Below are 19,493 nucleotides of genomic sequence, written 5' to 3'. Positions count from 1 at the left end.
TTTATTCAAATCAACATTTTCTGGGGTAGACTTGACCTTTAAGTTATATTTCTTATTGTTTACATTTTTTCTGTTTTCTTTTAGTCCCCCTATTGCTTTTAATTATCTTTTGCTTTTATTATCATATTGTATTTTGTTTCTTTCACCGATATTGTATGTTTTATGTCATATGATTTTGTGCTTTTGTCATTACCAGGCATGTTTGATTGTATTGTACTTTTTATTTTTGTGCGAATGGGCCCCTGCGAAAAACAGCATTAGCTGATAGGGTGTTCCATCCCACGCGTGGTAAATAAATTTAAAAAAAATTACAAATGACTATAAGCTTAAAAAACAACCAGGACATGATAGTAATACTATGCCTCGCTGATATATTGAACTATATAATACTGAGGGGATGCTAGATTTCAATTTAAATTCAAATGGCCAGAAAATGCCATAGTGGGTAAAACAAAATGCATTCAGTGACTTCTACACATTTTTAATATTGTAATGTTCGATGAACCTAAAATATATAATTTGACATTACTGACTCTATACCAAAGCTTTGGACCTTGTGACTATTAAAACCTTTGGACCCTGTGGGCTGTGACTATTAAAACCCTATACCAAAGCTTTAGACAGGCTTTAACCTTGTGATTATTAAAACCCTATACCAAAGCATAAGACAGGCTTTAATCTTGTGATTATTAAAACCCTATGCCAAAGCTTTAGACAGTCTTTATCCTTGTGAATATTAATAAAAAACATTATACCAAAGCTTTATACAGGCTTTAACCTTGTGAATATTAAAACATTATACCAAAGCTTCAGACAGGCTTAACCTTGTGAATATTAGAAATTATACCAAAGCTTTAGACAGGCTTTAACCTTGTGATTATTAAAACCCTATACCAAAGCTTTAGACAGGCTTTAACCTTGTGATTATTAAAACCCTATACCAAAGCTTTAGACAGGTTTTAACCTTGTGATTATTAAAACCCTATACCAAAGCATAAGACAGGCTTTAATCTTGTGATTATTAAAACCCTATGCCAAAGCTTTAGACAGTCTTTATCCTTGTGAATATTAATAAAAAAAACATTATACCAAAGCTTTATACAGGCTTTAACCTTGTGAATATTAAAACATTATACCAAAGCTTCAGACAGGCTTAACCTTGTGAATATTAGAAATTATACCAAAGCTTTAGACAGGCTTTAACCTTGTGATTATTAAAACCCTATACCAAAGCTTTAGACAGGTTTTAACCTTGTGATTATTAAAACCCTATACCAAAGCATAAGACAGGCTTTAATCTTGTGATTATTAAAACCCTATGCCAAAGCTTTAGACAGTCTTTATCCTTGTGAATATTAATAAAAAAAACATTATACCAAAGCTTTATACAGGCTTTAACCTTGTGAATATTAAAACATTATACCAAAGCTTCAGACAGGCTTAACCTTGTGAATATTAGAAATTATACCAAAGCTTTAGACAGGTTTTAACCTTGTGACTATTAAAATCCTATACAACAACTTTAGAATATCAAACAGTGGTATCAATGAACTCCTTGTTCTCTCATTCAGCACCAGTTATTCCTCCCTCTCCTTTTCTTCTCTAACTCCTTCCCTCTGTTCCATTTTCATCTACCCTCATCCCTTCCCTCTATCCACTCGTCTTCCTTCTCTCATTCATCATGAACTGCAGAATCATACTTCTTTGCCCCTATCATTACATTTCATTACAGCTATGTTTCTGAGGGGATTGGCAGAAGGGGAAACTCCCCTCTTCAAATCCCTATCTATCTGTCATCTATCATGACCTTCTTAACAAAATTACATTATATTTGAGGTTCTAGTCTCCTTGTAGGAAGAGATGAGTAGATTTGATTGCGCTACTAGGTTTCTATTTAATTACCACTTGCATCATGCCTGTAACCTAAATATACACATGTTTTTCTTTGATAACGTTTTGAAAATTAAATGTTTAGAATCTTGTAACATTTTGGATCCTAAACAACATTCAAGATCTTATAATACCAGTATGAAATCTAAATTTGAATCAACACATTCGTTCATCTTCTCAAATCAAAATGATCAGACAAAATAAAATAATTCCTTGATAAAATGAAAATTATACTTTGCATTAAAATCGATGTTGTCTTTGAATAGAAAATAAGTGATACATTTTCAGATGTATTGGTCTAAAATGTCAAAATATATTAGTACTTTAGCATTAGTCGATTAGTGGACATACACCAGTCATTTTATCTTTGGTGTTTCGTTTTTTGATTCAACGGTTTCATGACTTGCTACCATTTTTTTTCATTTTGATATGTATATATATATATATGTTTTTTTATGTGTTAAAACTGTAATACTTTTAAATATTTTCGTATTGTCTCACTTTTATATGTTTTTCAATGTTCACGGACTTGATGAAAAGCAGTCTGTTGTGACTGAATGTAAGTTTTACTGTGATTAAATAAATACAATACAATACAATATGATTGCTCCGGTGTAAAGTCTGCACATTAAACCAAACATAAATGCAACACCTAACCTCCAAAACTAAATAAAACCCTCATCCTGATTAACATTCTGAATAAAAAAAACTCTATTACAATTCTAACTCTAAACCTATGCCTTTTTGGATATTAAGACATGAGTAAATGTCGCAGGAGAATCATGTTGTGTCACCAGTTCAACATCTATGGGTGTTATTCCAACACATTTGGATGTTACTTTTACACTCTATGGTGTTATGTTCAATCTCTAGGGTGTAATTTTAACACCTCAAGGTGTGGTCCTCTAGGGACACCAACTGGTTTTAGTTTTAACACCCTGGTTTTTAACAGTGTATTAAAGGAAATGTCCATCAACAAATGGTGATAAATTCCCAAAATACAAAAGAGATAATCTGGTCACACTCCACTTATACCCCTTTCATACTGCACTTTTTCCTGGTGAACTTTGCCAGCGAAAGTGTCCAGTGCAAAAGGTACAAAGGAAAACTTTCCTGGTAAACTTCTCCAAATCGAGAGGTAGAGAACTTGCCTGGCAAAATGGTTTCCTTGGCAAAGTTTGCCGCTGAAAAGGGCAATATGAAAGCTCAACAGAGAATTTATCTGCTTTAATGACATCAGAGGTCAAATTTCATAACCCCGAAATACCCTAAAATTAGATTCTGCGCGCTAAATAAAACGGATGGCACATCAATCAATAGACCAATCAAACATAGTTTCTTTTTTTACTAACGATATTTATCATAAAAGTGTCTTTTACATGCTTAAAAATGCACTGCAAATATTAAAATACTCTCCATTTTTGTTTCTTTTGCTTATAATACTTCTAAAATATATTGTAATTCAATCGATAAGACGTAATGTTAACATTATCCTTTCTTTCGTTGCGCACATGCCGAGCTTGTTCAGCTGAGAAGTACTAGATCTAATAGCAGTCATTCATTGGGAGTAAAGCCCTGGTCAATCTGATCCCAAAATACTGGTAGTCCAGTCATTTTAGCCCAAAATTTGACCAAACTTGGAACAAATTGCAACATAATATTTTTCACCACAATGCATTTATGTGAGGTCCCTAGTACAACATACTAAAAGTCCTTAACTATCCGAATAGGGGAAAGGCATCTAATTTTGCATAAATCCAAGATGGCTGCAAAAACTAATTGATATGCCTTATTCTTAATATTTTTTGCACAGGCAATGGGAAAATCTTGAATGAATACACAATTCACTATGAATAAGATATTAGAAATCAATTGCAATCGTTTTTGGGACTGTCCGGTTAATATTTTTCCAAAAATGTGAGAATTTATGCCAAGATTTCCATGTTTTTGGTCAAATATTTGCATGCGCATTGACATCTTTCTGTTTTATCATTGACATCAACAACTAATAAATGCAAAATGTCAGCATTCGACAAGAAAGGGGATATATTATATTAATGAGAATATTGATATGCTTCATAACAGTATTAAAATCTTATCTTGCTTTAGGTTAAGGGCAAATACCTCCGAAAGTATTACTCGATATTGCAATAAAATGACACCAAAAACCAACCTTCGTGTCTTAGTCACACTTTTGATATCGACTACAACGCGATCGCTGGCATGCCTTTAAAGAGAGTACAATAGATTAAATCGGTCTTGCCTCGCCTTTGTTGGTGTGACTAACACGCATAAATATATTGTAATGTGCGTATAGCAATAGAAAGGTATATATTACTCAGAAGGGTATGTGGGCAAAGGGCGTTTTCTACATATAAAAGCAATTTTTATTTTAATAAAATCTCTTTGAAAAGTTAGAAACATTGCTCTGCATGCTGCATGCAATGAACTATTAAAATATCATGCTTTATGGAGCCCCCAATGTGACAAAGTGGTGTTTTTGCTACAGAGAAAAACAAGTTTTATTGTCTTGAAATCACTTGGAGGCATAAGAGTAGACTTTTCTTTATCAGTTACATATAAAGAAGTGATGGCACAGCAAATCCTACCCCATCAGGGGTCTGCGGAAGTCACCAACCCCTTTTTGTATTTTGTCCATTCCTTGGAAAATTCGACATTTTAGCCCCATTGAGGCAAAAGGCGTCTCCCCTTTGTTTTTGGTTTATTGTTTTGTAAGCACTTGGGGATGAATCAATAGACTTTCCTCTATCAGCAAAATTTAAAGAAGTGCTGGCACAGCAAAGCCTATATCCCCTCACGGGTTTGCCAAAGTCACTCACCCCTTTTCCATATTTTGTTATGGAAAAATCTATAAATCTGGAGCCCTCATTGAGGTAAAAAGCTGTTTCTGCTATAGTGTAAGCCTTTTTTATTGTTTTAAACCACTTGAAAACAAAAGAGTAACATTTCCTCTATCTGCTTCATATAAAGAAGTGCTGGCATATCAAAGCCTACATCCCTCTGGGGGCTGCCGAAGTCACCCCACCCCTTTTGCGTATTTTGCCCATTTCTTGGAAAATTCGCCATTTTGGAACCCCATTGAGGCAAAAGGCATTTCCCCTTTGCAGTAGACCACTTTTATTGTTTTGTAACCGCTTGGAGTTAACGAAATTATATCTTCCTCTATCAGCTACATACAAAGAAGTGCTGGCACAGCAAATCCTACCCCATCAGGGGTTTGCCAAAGTCACCATCCCCTTTTTGTATTTTGCCCACTTCTTGGAAAATTCACCATTTTAGCCCCATTGAGGCAAAAGTTGTTTCCCCTTTGCAGTAAACCATTGTTATTGTTTTGTAAGCACTCGGGGATGAAAAAAAGACTTTCATCTATCAGCAAAATATAAAGAAGTGCTGGCACAGCAAAGCCTATAACCCCTCTTATTCTTTAGTTTTTCTGCTTTCACATAAACTAAGTTGTCGCAAGGGTGATTTCATTCTTTAGAATAATGATGGTGACAACAACAATGCTTATAAAGATGGGGGTGACAGTAAAGCGAGTATGAAAATGAAACAAAGTCTAACCTTTGCCTTGGACCTGGTAAATATGACTCCTGCTGAGATCAAACTGTAGCATCTTATCTTGAAGGAGGGGTAAGAGCATGGCTACTGTCGTGTCATTGGTTACTCTCAAAGCCTTAGTGATCATGTGATTAGGTGATAACTCAATATGGAAGCGCAGTACTCCCTCATAGACAAGTCCCTAAAACAAAATAAAGGTTCAATTTACAGATTAACAGGCGTATTTGTTACTGAACTGAAAATGTATTTTTTGAAACTGCACACTCTACTGAATATATACTGAATATATACTGGAGATGTATGAAACATTGAAAAGACTACTTAAAGGACAAGTCCACCCCAACAAAAACTTGATTTGAATAAAAAGATAAAAATCCAACAAGCATAACACTGAAAATTTTATCAAAATCGGATGTAAAATAAGAAAGTTATGACATCTCAAAGTTTCGCTTAATTTCACAAAACAGCTTTATATGCACATCCTGGTTGGTATGCAAAGGAGGAGACTGATGACGTCATCCACTCACTATTTCTTTTATATTTTATTATATGAAATATTAAATATTCTAATTTTCTCCTCATTGTCAAGTGAAACAGTGATTAATTCCTCCCTGAACATGTGGAATTAGCATTGTTTAATACTATATGATTCAGTCAAGTCGGTCCCTATTGTCAAATCTGTAAAAAATGAAATATTGTATAATTTAAACAATAAAAAACAAAAGAAATAGTGAGTGATGGACATCATCGACTGACTCATTTGCATGTCACTGAGTTGTGCATATCACTGTTTTGTGAAAAATAAGTGAAACTTTAAAATGCCATAACTTTCTTATTTTACATCCGATTTTGATGAAATTTTCAGTGTTATGCTAGTTTGATTTTTCTCTATTTATTCAAATCAACATTTTGCTGGGGTGGACTTGACCTTTAACTAAATAAACAACAAGTGAAATGCCTATGGGAGTCTCACCTGCATTACCTGATTTAATATGGCAGCAGTGCTGAATTTGAAAACAACAAATGAATGTTCAAAAAAGCGATATGATAATAGAATACTATGTGTAATGTTCATTGATCCCAAATGACCTTTGACCTTGAAAATGTGACCTGAAACTCAGACAGGATGTTCAGTGATACTTGAATACTCTTATGTCCAAGTTTCATGAACTAGATCCATAAACTTTCATGATGGCAATTCAACAAATACTCCCAACCTGGCCAAAGTTCATTGACCCTAATTGACCTTTGACCTTGGTCACATGACCTGAAACTCGGACAGGATGTTCATTGATATACCATTTTCCATTATGTCCAAGTTTCATGAAATAGGTTTATATACTTTCTAAGTTATGATGACATTAAAAAAATTAACCTTGGTAGATTTCAATGTTGACGATGTCGCTGTGATTTGGGGAAGTGACGCCTATCATAATAATCCTTGAAAAAGTGCAACAAAGTTGCTGCTGATACTCAAAGCTGTGCAAAATTGACAAATTTTCATTTTTAGCAGTTTTTCTGTCTTTAAAGTATGTTGTAGGGTAATGCTGTCCTATTTAATTTTTCAGATTTTTTTGCTGATGTGTCATGCAGTATACTACCTATGTACGGGTTTTTTTCTCCATGTGTATGTGTTGTATAATTACCTTTTTATGAAAACATACTGCAACATACAAGCACTAAAAAGCAGTAACTTGAGGAAGATATATGACTCAGTCAAAATTTCACACCTAAAAAGTGAACTTACTTTATACCAAGAAAAATATGCTAAATCTTTGTTCCCAGGGGGGCCAGTCAAATGTATTGCTGTACACAAGCGTGGCCAAATTATTTCCAAACACCCCCTAAACAAGTTTTTCTCTGTGTGCAAAATGACCCCCTAAACAAGTTTTTCGCGGGCTTTATTTACACATTTTGGCCCCTTAACAAGTTGTCACCAGAATATGACCCCAGGGAATAAGCTAGGGGGGAGGGAAACATACCCTAAACTTGTTTTGCTAGTCTTAAAAAAAGCTTTGGAAAAAAACACATACCCTAAATACGTTTGACCCTGTGATTGACCATTGACCAGTCTTTCAAAACTTACCCTTCTTTTGAAAATCAGTGTTTTTGATACCCTTATTAAACGAGTGCATGCGCGGCCTGCGTCTTAACCTGAAAAAACACCCCTTTAAACATGTTTTTTGGCTCACGCGTATGTACAGCAGTATATTTGACTGCCCCCCCCACCCCGGTCTCTGTTTCTCTGCGTAAAAAAACCAATGTTACTACATAAATGCACAAACTTATTATGCAGGTCTATACACACATATTAATTGATTATTCAAGCCTCGAGAGTGAAAGGTTACAAACTATTGACCACTGATCAACTACACTGCAATAAATCCTGGTGAGAAAATATAGATCTGCACTGAAACTAAGCTTCTCTGTTAAACCTCAATGCTTCATTGATTTCTGATGTCACACTACAATCCTGCATTATCAACCAGTCTCTCTTCTATTCAAAATCAGCATCTTCATTACTGCCAGTATTTTTCAATTGATAACAAACACCTATACAGAGGAAAACTACAGGACCAGGATCTGTTATGCAATAACTTGAGGATATACCAAGACTGTGCTATCATAAACAATGTACCTGTAGGTACAAGAATTTTTTAAATACTATTACACACACAGAAAAAATAATTTAGAAATATATGCAATGCTGACAAATGAACACTCCTTCCTCACCCTTCCATGTGAATATTGATGAGAATTACCTCGTAACACACACATCAGAAGAAAAAATAATGGATCACCAAGAAAGTATAGCCTAGGATTGGATGGGAGTGATCAATTTGATTATGATTGATCATAAACCCACTAATATCACTTTAGGGTGACATTGCAAGAAAATGGTTTCGCCTGCAATACGCGATTCAATAGCAGCAGTGCTGACTTTGAAAACGACTACAGAATAATTATTCACAAAAACACAATTCATACAATAAAATACTATGTTCATTGCCCTTAATGACATTTGAACTTGATCATGTGACCGAAGACTTGTGCAAGATGACCGTTATGTCCATATTTGATCATCTAGATCCATAAACTTTCAAAGTAATGATGGCAATTAAACAAATACCCCAGACACGGCCAAAGTTCATTGACCTCGGTCACGTGACCTGAAACTCATTTATGCTTTTCACACTGCACTTTTTTTCCTTAACCCCAGGAAATTGGTAGGGCTAAGGGGGGTCTTAGCCCCACCAATTTCCCGGGGTTAAGCTTAGCCCACTTTGTTTTCACACTAGTTATGTTTTAGCAAAGTGGGCTAGCAAGGTAAATAGTAAGGTACTATCTGGCCCTGCAAAAAAGCAGGGTTAGCCGGCTTATTGTGGTGCTAGCACCACAATTGTGGTGCTAAGAGATGCAGTGTGAAACGAAACAGGGCTAAGGGAAAGTGGGGCTAAGCATTAGCCAATCACAGAAGTCGAAATCGCACATTAATCGCGCTCTGTCTGGTAAAATCATCAATATTCATCAGCTGTGTGATAGTCCAGGGTTAAGGCTTAACCCCGGCTAAGCAAATAGTATGGGGTTAAGAAAGACAGTGTGAATCGAAAAAAAAGATAGTATGGGGTTAAGGATAGTCCGGGGTTAAGGATAGTATGGGGTTAAGGAAATGCAGTGTGAAAAGCATAATAGAGGATGTTCAGTGTTCACTGATGCTTGATTACTCTTCTGTCCAAGTTTCAAACTAGAATACTTTCAGAGTTATGACATTTAAAATACTTAACCTTGGTAAAGAATTCATTTCGATTCCCGCAACATAATCTAAGTTCATTTACCCTAAATAACCTTTGACCTTGGTCATGTAACCTGAAACTCACAAAACATGTTTGATACTACTTGATTACTCTTACTTTTCCTTACTCGGACAAGAGGTGCCTATAGTATCGCTCTGCTATGCAGGCTAGACAAATATGACTTAGACCTACTTCAAATATGAAAGAATTCAGCCGCTAGGCGTGTCTTCTTTGCCTTCCTCTGGACTCGCACAGAAATTCTTTGACTGCAGCTCCAATGGTTGCCTGTGAGACAGAGGAGAACCTTCACAATTTTGCTGCTAGTTTTAAAGTATCTTAGTCACTGAAGTCCAGAGTACATTGATAACCTAGTAATTGGTCATTCTCAAGTCCGTAATACTTGTTCATTGTCATCAAACTGACACATTCAGCACCTTTCCAAGATACATCGTCACTGACACCATTCTCACTACCTTCCTAAAACTAGTTTACTGGAAACTAGTTTAACATGTAATGAGAACGTTCGAAGAGATCTTCCAAACCGGATCATAAAACCACCTCGTGATGTAGTTTTCAAGATCGCTTTGCCTCGTTAAACTGGTTTTAGCGTGAGGACACAACCGTTCTTCGGGAAGCAATCTTCGCACATTTTGAGCGCACTACTCCACATACTGTGTGTAGAATGGCTACGCTGCGGTTTCAAATTTCACGCAAAACGTGTTACCCCTCTGAGAGCATTCCCATAGCAACAAGATCGCTTTACTTATTTTTAAAACCACTTTCGAGTGATCAAATGGGAATGTTACGAAAGCGATCTTCAAAACTGGTTTCCTGAACTGGTCTTCAGTAAACTAGTTTTAGAAAGCGTAAAGAGAACGGGTCACTGTTGTCCCAGCAAAACCAGGGAATCACCTACTTGCTGCAGTGAAGACAGTCTCCCCTCTGCCCGTTGACCAATTAAAGGAAGCCAGTAACGAGCTTTCCATTATCTGCAACTGCAACATAGTTCTAGATGACCGGAAGTGGTAACACCGCTCGTTCAGTATCACGTTCGTACATTGATGAAAACAGTTTCGATTTCAGTCGACTTACCCGTACCAGGCCACAGCATATACCAGTGTGATAGCGAGCGGGCTGTGGGTAAATGCTCGGCCGGAGAATCAGGCGTAGCATCACGCCTCGAACCAGTGGGGAGACTGTTGGTGCAACATTTGCACTCTTGCGCAAAAGCAAAAAAAACCACCGTTGTTTGGAAATGAAACATGAATTACCTACCGAATACGTAGTGTCTGAAAACAGGACACACTAAATGTAATGGAAATGCTGGTAACAAGCAGTAATTTGCCGTTTACCAGCCCTGCTGAATCAATGAAACTCGAATGTTGATGTGGCTTCATTCATTTTTGCTAAGCTTAGATGACGTCCTCATGTACGAACTAGCGCTGGTTCGAGCACTATGACATTGAACATCAAAACCCTCAAATACAGGTCACAGATTTGGACAGTGAGTGAGAAGGCTCGTCACAGATTACTTCGCACATGCACAGAGCTCCCAAAATTCCTTTATCTCGTACGTCCACATGGCTCGTCACAGAAAACGAAAGGTCTCTATTAAATGAATTGCATGGACTAAGCTGATAATTCCTAGGTGCTGAAGTATTGTTTTAGTGACCTAAACATGGTATGCAGCAATTTTGTAACAGAGAGAAAAGGAGCCAAATCAAGTGACTATTGAATGGAAAAAACATATCCAATCTGCAGAGTACATGTATGTAAGTTCCTGAAAGCATTTCAGTCCCAAGACAGGGCCCCTCTTTAATTTGATACCTCTTACAACCTGTAGCCCAATTTATACGTATTCAGACCGACTCACTAACCAGGATATCTGTAAATTTACAAGAATTTGTTCAGGGCTCAAAATATCTATAGGCTATTTTCCACATTTATTCACAAGAGATATTCAGATTACGTTCTCGCAAGTTAATCTAAATCTAAACATTAGAAAAGTTATGAGCATAAATATAAACATAAAAAAGTTATGAGCATACATCGTCACAGTGGCAGACGATCGAGGCATGTGATAGCTCACAGCAGAGATCTCATAATTTGCTTTATTTCACATTGCTAAAATACCTACAACCTTGGTCTTGTAATCAACATTCATGGGAACCATACTCAAAAGGTGGTTTCAGACCGCCTCGAAGTTCGTCAGTTCCAGGTATTCTCTGATCAGGAAATTTACCCGATCAGAAAATACCAGGTATTTTGGTAATGTGAAAGCAAACTACGCATAATTTCCCCGAAAAAAAATACCCGCTAAATAGTAGGTACTTGGCGAAATTACGAGAACTTTCGCGGGGATTTTTCCAAGGTCGCAGGTATTTTGGCGATGTGAAAGCAAATTACGGGAACTTTTAGCCCAGCGTGTCGTTGGGTGCGGCGCCGTGGGTGGCTGCTGGGCTAGTAGTTTTGAATCTCGCGCCTTGCCTGCTTATTAGACCATACTGCGCATGCTCCTAACTTCAGGAATTTATCCCGAAGTGTATGTTTCGGGGCGGTCTGAATGCAGGAATAATTAATGGGTATTTTTTAGCCTAAAAATGTTCTAGTAATTTAACGGGGATTCTTGTGATCGAGGCGGTTTGAAACCACCTAAAGAGACAATCAGAACCAAGGATTCTGAATTATATCGGCCTACTATTTACAAGGTATTTTTTATGGGAGGGAGATTGTGAGTATTTTCCTTTTCCATTTAGCAAAAATACCTGGAATTTCCTGATAGGGTAGATGTAGTCCACACAGTGCATAAAGCGAAGTCTGAAGTAGGAAGACTAGATTCACATTAGGGCCGTCTGCACCGTCCCGAGTTTTCAAATTAGCGCACTATTTCTGATCCGAAAATGTCATCAAAATCAGATGTAAATAAAAAAAGATGTGACATTTTAAAGTTTTGCTTAATTTCACAAAACAGTTCACATCCTGGCCGGTATGCAAATGAGAGGAACGATGACATCACTCACTCACTTTTTCTTCTGCATTTTATTATGAGAAATATGAAATATTCTAATATTCTCCTCATTGTCCTGTGAAAAAAGGCTTATTCCTCTCTGAACATGTGGCATTACCATTGTTTTAACATTTTATGGTTCAGTCAAGTAGGTCCTCAATGTCAAATCTGTAAAACTTGTAATATTGGAGAATTCAAACAAAAAAAAGGAAATAGTGAGGGACATCATAGCCCACCCACCCCCTATTTGCATGTCACTAAACTTTATAACTGCTTTGTGAAAAATAAGCGAAAATTTATGTCATAAGTTTCTTATTTTACATCAGATTTTAATGAAATTTTCAGCATTATGCTTATTTTATTTTCATTTATTAATTCATTTTCATTTATTAATTTATATCAACATTTTTCTTGGGTGGACTTGACCTTTAATCAATTTTCTTTTCTTCATTTTTTTCTTTACTTCATTTTTTTTTCTTTCCTACATTTTTTTCTTTATTTCCTTTTTTTCATCCTCTCTTCCTTTCCTTTTCTTTTTTTCTTCTTCCTTTTCTTCCTTTTTTCTTTAGTTCATTTTTTCTTTTCTTCCCTTCTTTCTTTCCTTTCTTTCATTCTCTCTTCCTTTCCTTTTCTTTTTTCTTCTTTCTTTCCTTCCTTTTTCTTTACTTCATTTTTCATTCTCCTTTTATCTCCTTTTTTTTCCTTTCTTTTTTTTCTTCATTTCTTTCATATATTCTTTCATCATCCCTTCCTTTCCTTTTATTCTTGCTTTCTTTTTTTTTCTTTCTTTCTTTCTTTCTTTCTTTCTTCATCTATCTATTTATTTATTCATTTATTTATCTATTTATTCATTTATTCACTTATTTATTTATTCTGTTCTTTTGATTTTTTTTCTTCATTAGTTATTTGAATCCTCTTTTTATTGCATGCCTTGGTCCCCTATAAAATACACGAGAATATATGATGAGAGGAAATTAATCAAACGGCATATTGACCCTTACTTTGGTCATGGCAGGCAAGATAAAATCCCTTAAAAAAATTAATTACAAGTTATATCACAATGCATGTTAAAAGAGAGACAATGGTATATAAAACCATAATGTTTTCTATTGAAGTAATAAAACTTTGTTTTGAAGGATTTTTGGTGGCAAAAAAAATATATTTACATGCAAGCATTTTCCAATTATCTAAAAATTCTCTTGCATGACCGGGCAAGTGCTTCAAAAAAGTTATTTAGCACCCTGTATGGCGATAGGAATTGAACGTTACACTTCAATTTTGATAATTTTTATCAAAAATTTCTCTCAGTCATTTCATTCATCGCTACAGTTCACAGGGGATATAGAACATGTTTGAAGGGGGCGGGTCGAAACAGAAAAAGGGTACATCACTTTTTACCAGAGCAGAAAGCCACGTTTGACTCGGAAGGTTGTTTTTCTTTAAGTGAAAGATGTTACAAATGTATATTTAAGAACCTTGTTCCCAAATACACATCATTAAAAGCCAGAAAAATGCACTTAGAATCATAATTTGCTCTTCAAGATGGAAATTTGCTAGTATCTTGTTCTAACTCAGTCACACATGCATTATAACGTTGAGATGGGCTTCAAATGAAAAAGGGGAAATATCTTTATTTTGATGTACATTTCATGAAGCAAATTTATGATTGTGATGGCAAAAAATTATTCTGAATTACGGTTTCCTTTTTCTGAGACTCACTGTATAACAACGTGCATGATTCCAATTTCAGTTGAACATTCATCATGCATGCAATGGTGATTTTAATTTTCTCTGAGTTTCTTTTTTTTTTTCCAATCTGCAGAATTTGTTGTTTCTACCAGGGGCATCTTAGGAATGGTAGGAAACTCAAACAAAATTCATTTGAAAATCTATCGGACTACAAAGGCATTCCAATATCTGACAAAGCACTCCACATGGGTTTGATATTCCATGTGGCATGCCGATGTTAACCCTTCGGAGCCGACTGGCTTCTGCAGAAGCAAAATATAAGTATTTACTGCTTTTGTCTCTAGAAGCATTTGTTTGGATCCATTTCTTTTGCAAATTTCAAATAAGTTATGGACTGTCGCCTGAAAAAAAAGTTCCTATTATTGACACATGTATCTGAATGTCATTGTTGAAACATCTGTTTGAAACACATTATCTTGTCGTCGGCTCATCACATGGGGTTGGTTAAAGCAGGCTACAGTAGGTGGTTTCAGACCGCCTCGAAGTTCGTCAGTTCCAGGTATTCTCTGATCGGGAAATTTACCCCGATCAGAAAATACCAGGTATTTTGGTAATGTGAAAGCAAACTACGCGTAATTACCCCGAAAGAAAATACCCGCTAAATAGTAGGTACTTGGCGAAATTACGAGAACTTTCGCGGGGATTTTTCCAAGGTCGCAGGTATTTTGGCAATGTGAAAGCAATTTACGGGAACTTTTAGCCCAGCGTGTCGTTGGGCGCGGGCGTCGTGGGTGGCTGCTGGGCTAGTGGTTTTGAATCTCGCGCCTTGCCTGCTTATTAGACCAAACTGCGCATGCTCCTAACTTCAGGAATTTATCCCGAAGGGTATGTTTCGGGGCGGTGTGAATGCAGGAATAATTAATGGGTATTTTTAGCCTAAAAATGTTCTCGTAATTTAACGGGATTCTTGTGCGGTTTGAAATCACCTAATATTACATTCCTATCCTTTCTAACACATCCCTGTTTCTACCAAGAAACAACACCATGCTCCTGGTCCCACTACACCTCAAGATTGCAAGGATACCTGTCACATGTTTTTAGACAAATTCCTGACAAATCTTATTTCTCTGACAACTACACACTACATCCGAGTTTCTCAAGAACCATCTTAAAACATATTAAGAAAAATATATGATAGACAATGTTTTTTTTTTTTTACCAATGAATAAATTTTAGTAGATTGTTCCAAAGAATCCAAACTCTACCTTCTCTTCCATTATCTATACCCTTTCTTATTCTTCATAGCAAGATGCATTTGCTTAAAAACGCTGTTCCGTCAATATTGATTTTGTATCAAATAATTCCACGCTCTAAGCATTATCTACGTAGTCACTGAGTCGAGATTTGTCTAACATCCAAGCCCTATTGAAGAGAGTGAAGAAAAGATTATTGATTACATCCAGCAAGTGCTACAGTATCCAAAAAGACAAATCATCTGTAACAAATATGTAGGCAAACTGATGTTATCATCTGCATTACAAGTAAACATATTTGAAATGGTACAAGCATTCATGGTTTAAAAACAAAACAACTAATGCATGCAACATTGACAAAATTTCAGATGTATGTAATAATATTCATGCCACTTTCTGAGGGGTAATAAATGTTGATAATCATTCGAATGTTTTAATGATCACCAACTAATCATACTCTCATTGGAATTCAATAATACCTTGGCAGGAATATCAAATTGGGCCTTGACAATTATCAACATTTTATAATGAAGGTTATGATAAATTATCAATACTTTCAGAGCAGCACATAGGCATGCTCAGGTGGCAATGTATGATGTCCTGAGTTCATTAGGCTGCACCAGTGGCATAAGGGGGGGAAGGGGGCAGGCTGCGCCCTTCCCCCCCCCCCACCCCCTGACGGATTTAACTGGGAAAGTACAAAGAAAAAAAGGAAAAAAGAGAAAAGGGAGAAAGGGAAAGGAAAAGAAAAGAAAGAAAAAGAGCAAAAGGGAAAACGTGAAAAGAAAAAAATATATATATATGGGAAAACGGAAGGAAAGCAGGAAAACGGATGAAAGAGGAACATGTAAGAAAGAATATATCATCCCGAAATACTATACATTAGCATGATTAACAAGAAAGGGAAATACCGGGGGGGGGGGGTACTCGATTTATAACATGATACCTTTGTGCCCCACCAAAGTCAAAAATAGGGGTCTCTGGATCTAAATCTTGGTCTTAAATCGGGGTCTCTGGAACGGCTCTTGGATCAATGATTGCCAAAGTCTGGAACTGACCACATAAAAAAAAAGGGGTCTCCGGAAATCGTAGGCGTAGCATGGTAGCGGCTAGGTTTGTATCGGGCTAGTTAGCTGCACATGGGCACGGGGAGCTTCGACAGCCTAGCATATGGCTCCGCACCGATCAAGCTCGCCGCTACGAACGGCTGAGTAGTTCATGATGGATGCGCACTGGAACAATACACCACAAATTTGAGGGTCTTCGGAACAAGAAAAAATAGGAATTTCTATGGCTTTCTGAATTGGTGATGCTCTGGAACAGAAATTTAGGCTGAAAATGGGGGTCTCAACCTCGGCACATATGTATCATACATTTATACTAAGTTCCCCCCACCTCGAATCAAAAGATGATTCGATGATGCATAAGAACAATAAACACACATAAAATTAATAACTATTGTGTAAAAAAATCAGTAATTAGCTTGTTCATATTTTTACTTGTTACATGATTTATTTATTTTGACTGCAGAATATATCGCAATCAAGATCTTTGCTAAGCCTATGATACATTATTATTTTCTTTATTCTACCTTGTTTTATGTTCTATACTGTATTGCCTCGGCAGTAATGTGCCAGGACCTGGACTACTTTTACTTTCTCAGTCTATGTTAATTACAAATGTATGTTTGTATTACCAGGTAAATGTTTATTTCATATCCTCTGATCCTTTATGAATATTTGAATAAAGTGATACAAAATCAAATTATGCTAAGCATGCTCATTACGACATTGATATTTGTTAAAAAGGAAAACTAGTGTCATAGAGTGATTTCTTGTCATAGAAAAACCTTAGAATAGCTGTATTATTATTCATGTTTTCAAGCTTTCAACTGAATTCCTCACCATAAAAAACCCTAGAAGAGCTGAATTATCTATGTTTTGGGGATTTCTGGATAACATTCACAAATTGGCCTCTAAGCTATTTAGCTCATTCCATAAAAAATAAAACCGTGGTCGTGAATGAATTCCCCACCACATGTCCTCTAAAAATATGGTATTATTAAAGTTATTAGTCTTTCTGGTTTAAGATTAGGAGCATATTACATACAAATTGTATGATAATTAGATGATTATGCTAATTAGGATAATTACAAAAAATTGCCTAAAGTTGCCAAGATGGCAACCAGGCTGAATTTACTTCAATAACCATATGGAACACGAATAAAAAAAAACAACCTTGTACTTGACAACTTTTCCCACTTTTCCAGGTATGGAAATGTTCTACTGGACTAGTTCTGTACATTTGTTGGGGGCAGCAAAATTTAGCAAAATAACAGTATCACAATCTCATCCATCTTTTTATTTTTTAAATGCAACTCATGAAAATTATAACGTTTGTCTTAATATTTCTAAAAATAGGGAAATACATTTATATGATTTGACATATTTTTATTGATATACCATAAAAACTTATTAAAATTTACAAATGAAAAGGAAACAAGTGGAATGCCTCTGGCCGTCTCACCTGCATCACGCGATTCAATATAGCAGCAGTGCTGATTTTGAAAACTACTATAACTCGCACAAGATGTTCAGTGATACTTGGTTACTCTTATTTCCACGTTTTATGAACTAGACCAATACACTTATAGAGATATGATGGCAATTCAACAAATACCCCCAACGTGGCCAAAGTTCTTTGACCTTACATGACCTTTGACCTTGATCATGTGACCTGAAACTCGCACAGGATGTTCAGTGATACTTGATTACTATTATGTCCAAGTTTTATGAACTAGACCAACACACTTTCAAATTTATGGCTGTAATTCAACAAATACCCCAATTTGGCCAAAGTTCATTGACCCTAAATGACCTTTGACCTAGATCATGTGACCTGAAACTTGCACAGGATGTTCAGTAATACTTGATTACTATTATGTCCCAGTTTCATGAATCAGATCCATAAACTTTCAAAGTTATGATGGTAATTCAACAGATACCCCCAATTCGGCCAAAGTTCATTGACCCTAAATGACCTTTGACCTTGGTCATGTGACGTGAAACTCATGCAGGATGTTCAGTGATACTTGAATAACCTTATCTATAAGTTTCATGAACTAGGTCCATATATTTTCTAAGTTATGATGACATTTCAAAAACTTAACCTTAGGTTAAGATTTTGATGTTGATTCCCCCAACATGGTCTAAGTTCATTGACCCTAAATGACCTTTGACCTTGGTCATGTGACATGAAACTCAGGCAGGATGTTCAGTAATACTTGATTAACCTTATAGCCAAGTTTCATGAACTAGGTCCATATACTTTCTAAGTTATGCTGTCATTTCAAAAACTTAACCTCAGGTTAAGATTTGGTGTTGACGCCGCCGTCGCCGTCGCCGTCGGAAAAGCGGCGCCTATAGTCTCACTCTGCTATGCAGGTGAGACAAAAAAAATAGCTCTACAATCAACAAAAAAGTTATCGGAGAGAGAGGTGGTCACAAATTCTGAGCAAAGTAGACCTTCCTAAAGCAACACTCAGGGTATAATTTTCCTGGTATCGCATCGCAATTTGCTCCACATTTTTGAAAGACTGCTATGCGTGAAGTCTTTTGTAATTGTATAGCATAGTTTTACATAAGACAGTACATCACTTAGTTGAGAGCTTTTCTCTTATTAACAAAAAATGCTTTTCAAATTTATAAAGCAAAATTATTCCCTGAACACTGCAAATTGTTGGCATCCTCAACTACTTTCATTTGGACAAAAAATAGCCTACATTTTCAATTTCAAATAGGCCTACATGTAATTATTACTTTTTAAATATCTAATAGTTTTATTTAAGGCTTAATAATTGATAAAACATTCATTGGCTGGAGGATTCTTAGTGTCCAATAAAGACAAAATATAAACCAAACAGGCAAACAAATGTTTTTGTTTAATTTCCGGAGGGGGGTGTACATAACTTTTCACAACCTAATGCCTAAAATTTATCTGTATAACATTGCTTTAACATTTGCCGAGCATTTCAGGGGCAAAATCGCTCTACGCCTCTATGTAATATTTTCCCTGAAGTCAAATATGTCTTTCTGATTCACTTTTCAGCAAACTCAGTATCACAAGTTTTTGACCAAGCTTACTAGCAGTCTGAGACTGGTATTACATTTTTGTCCCCTGCTGACAAAATAACAGCAAAAGGTATATAGCCACTTAATAGTCTATAGCCATTTTGTCTAGTATCTGTTCTTCCTTAGCGCTACATTCTGACCTATGGATCCT

The sequence above is a fragment of the Lytechinus pictus genome, chromosome 10 (genome assembly GCF_037042905.1).
Source record: "Lytechinus pictus isolate F3 Inbred chromosome 10, Lp3.0, whole genome shotgun sequence".
In the NCBI taxonomy this organism is placed as follows: Eukaryota; Metazoa; Echinodermata; class Echinoidea; order Temnopleuroida; family Toxopneustidae; genus Lytechinus; species Lytechinus pictus.
Note: the sequence above shows the minus strand (reverse complement) of the source record.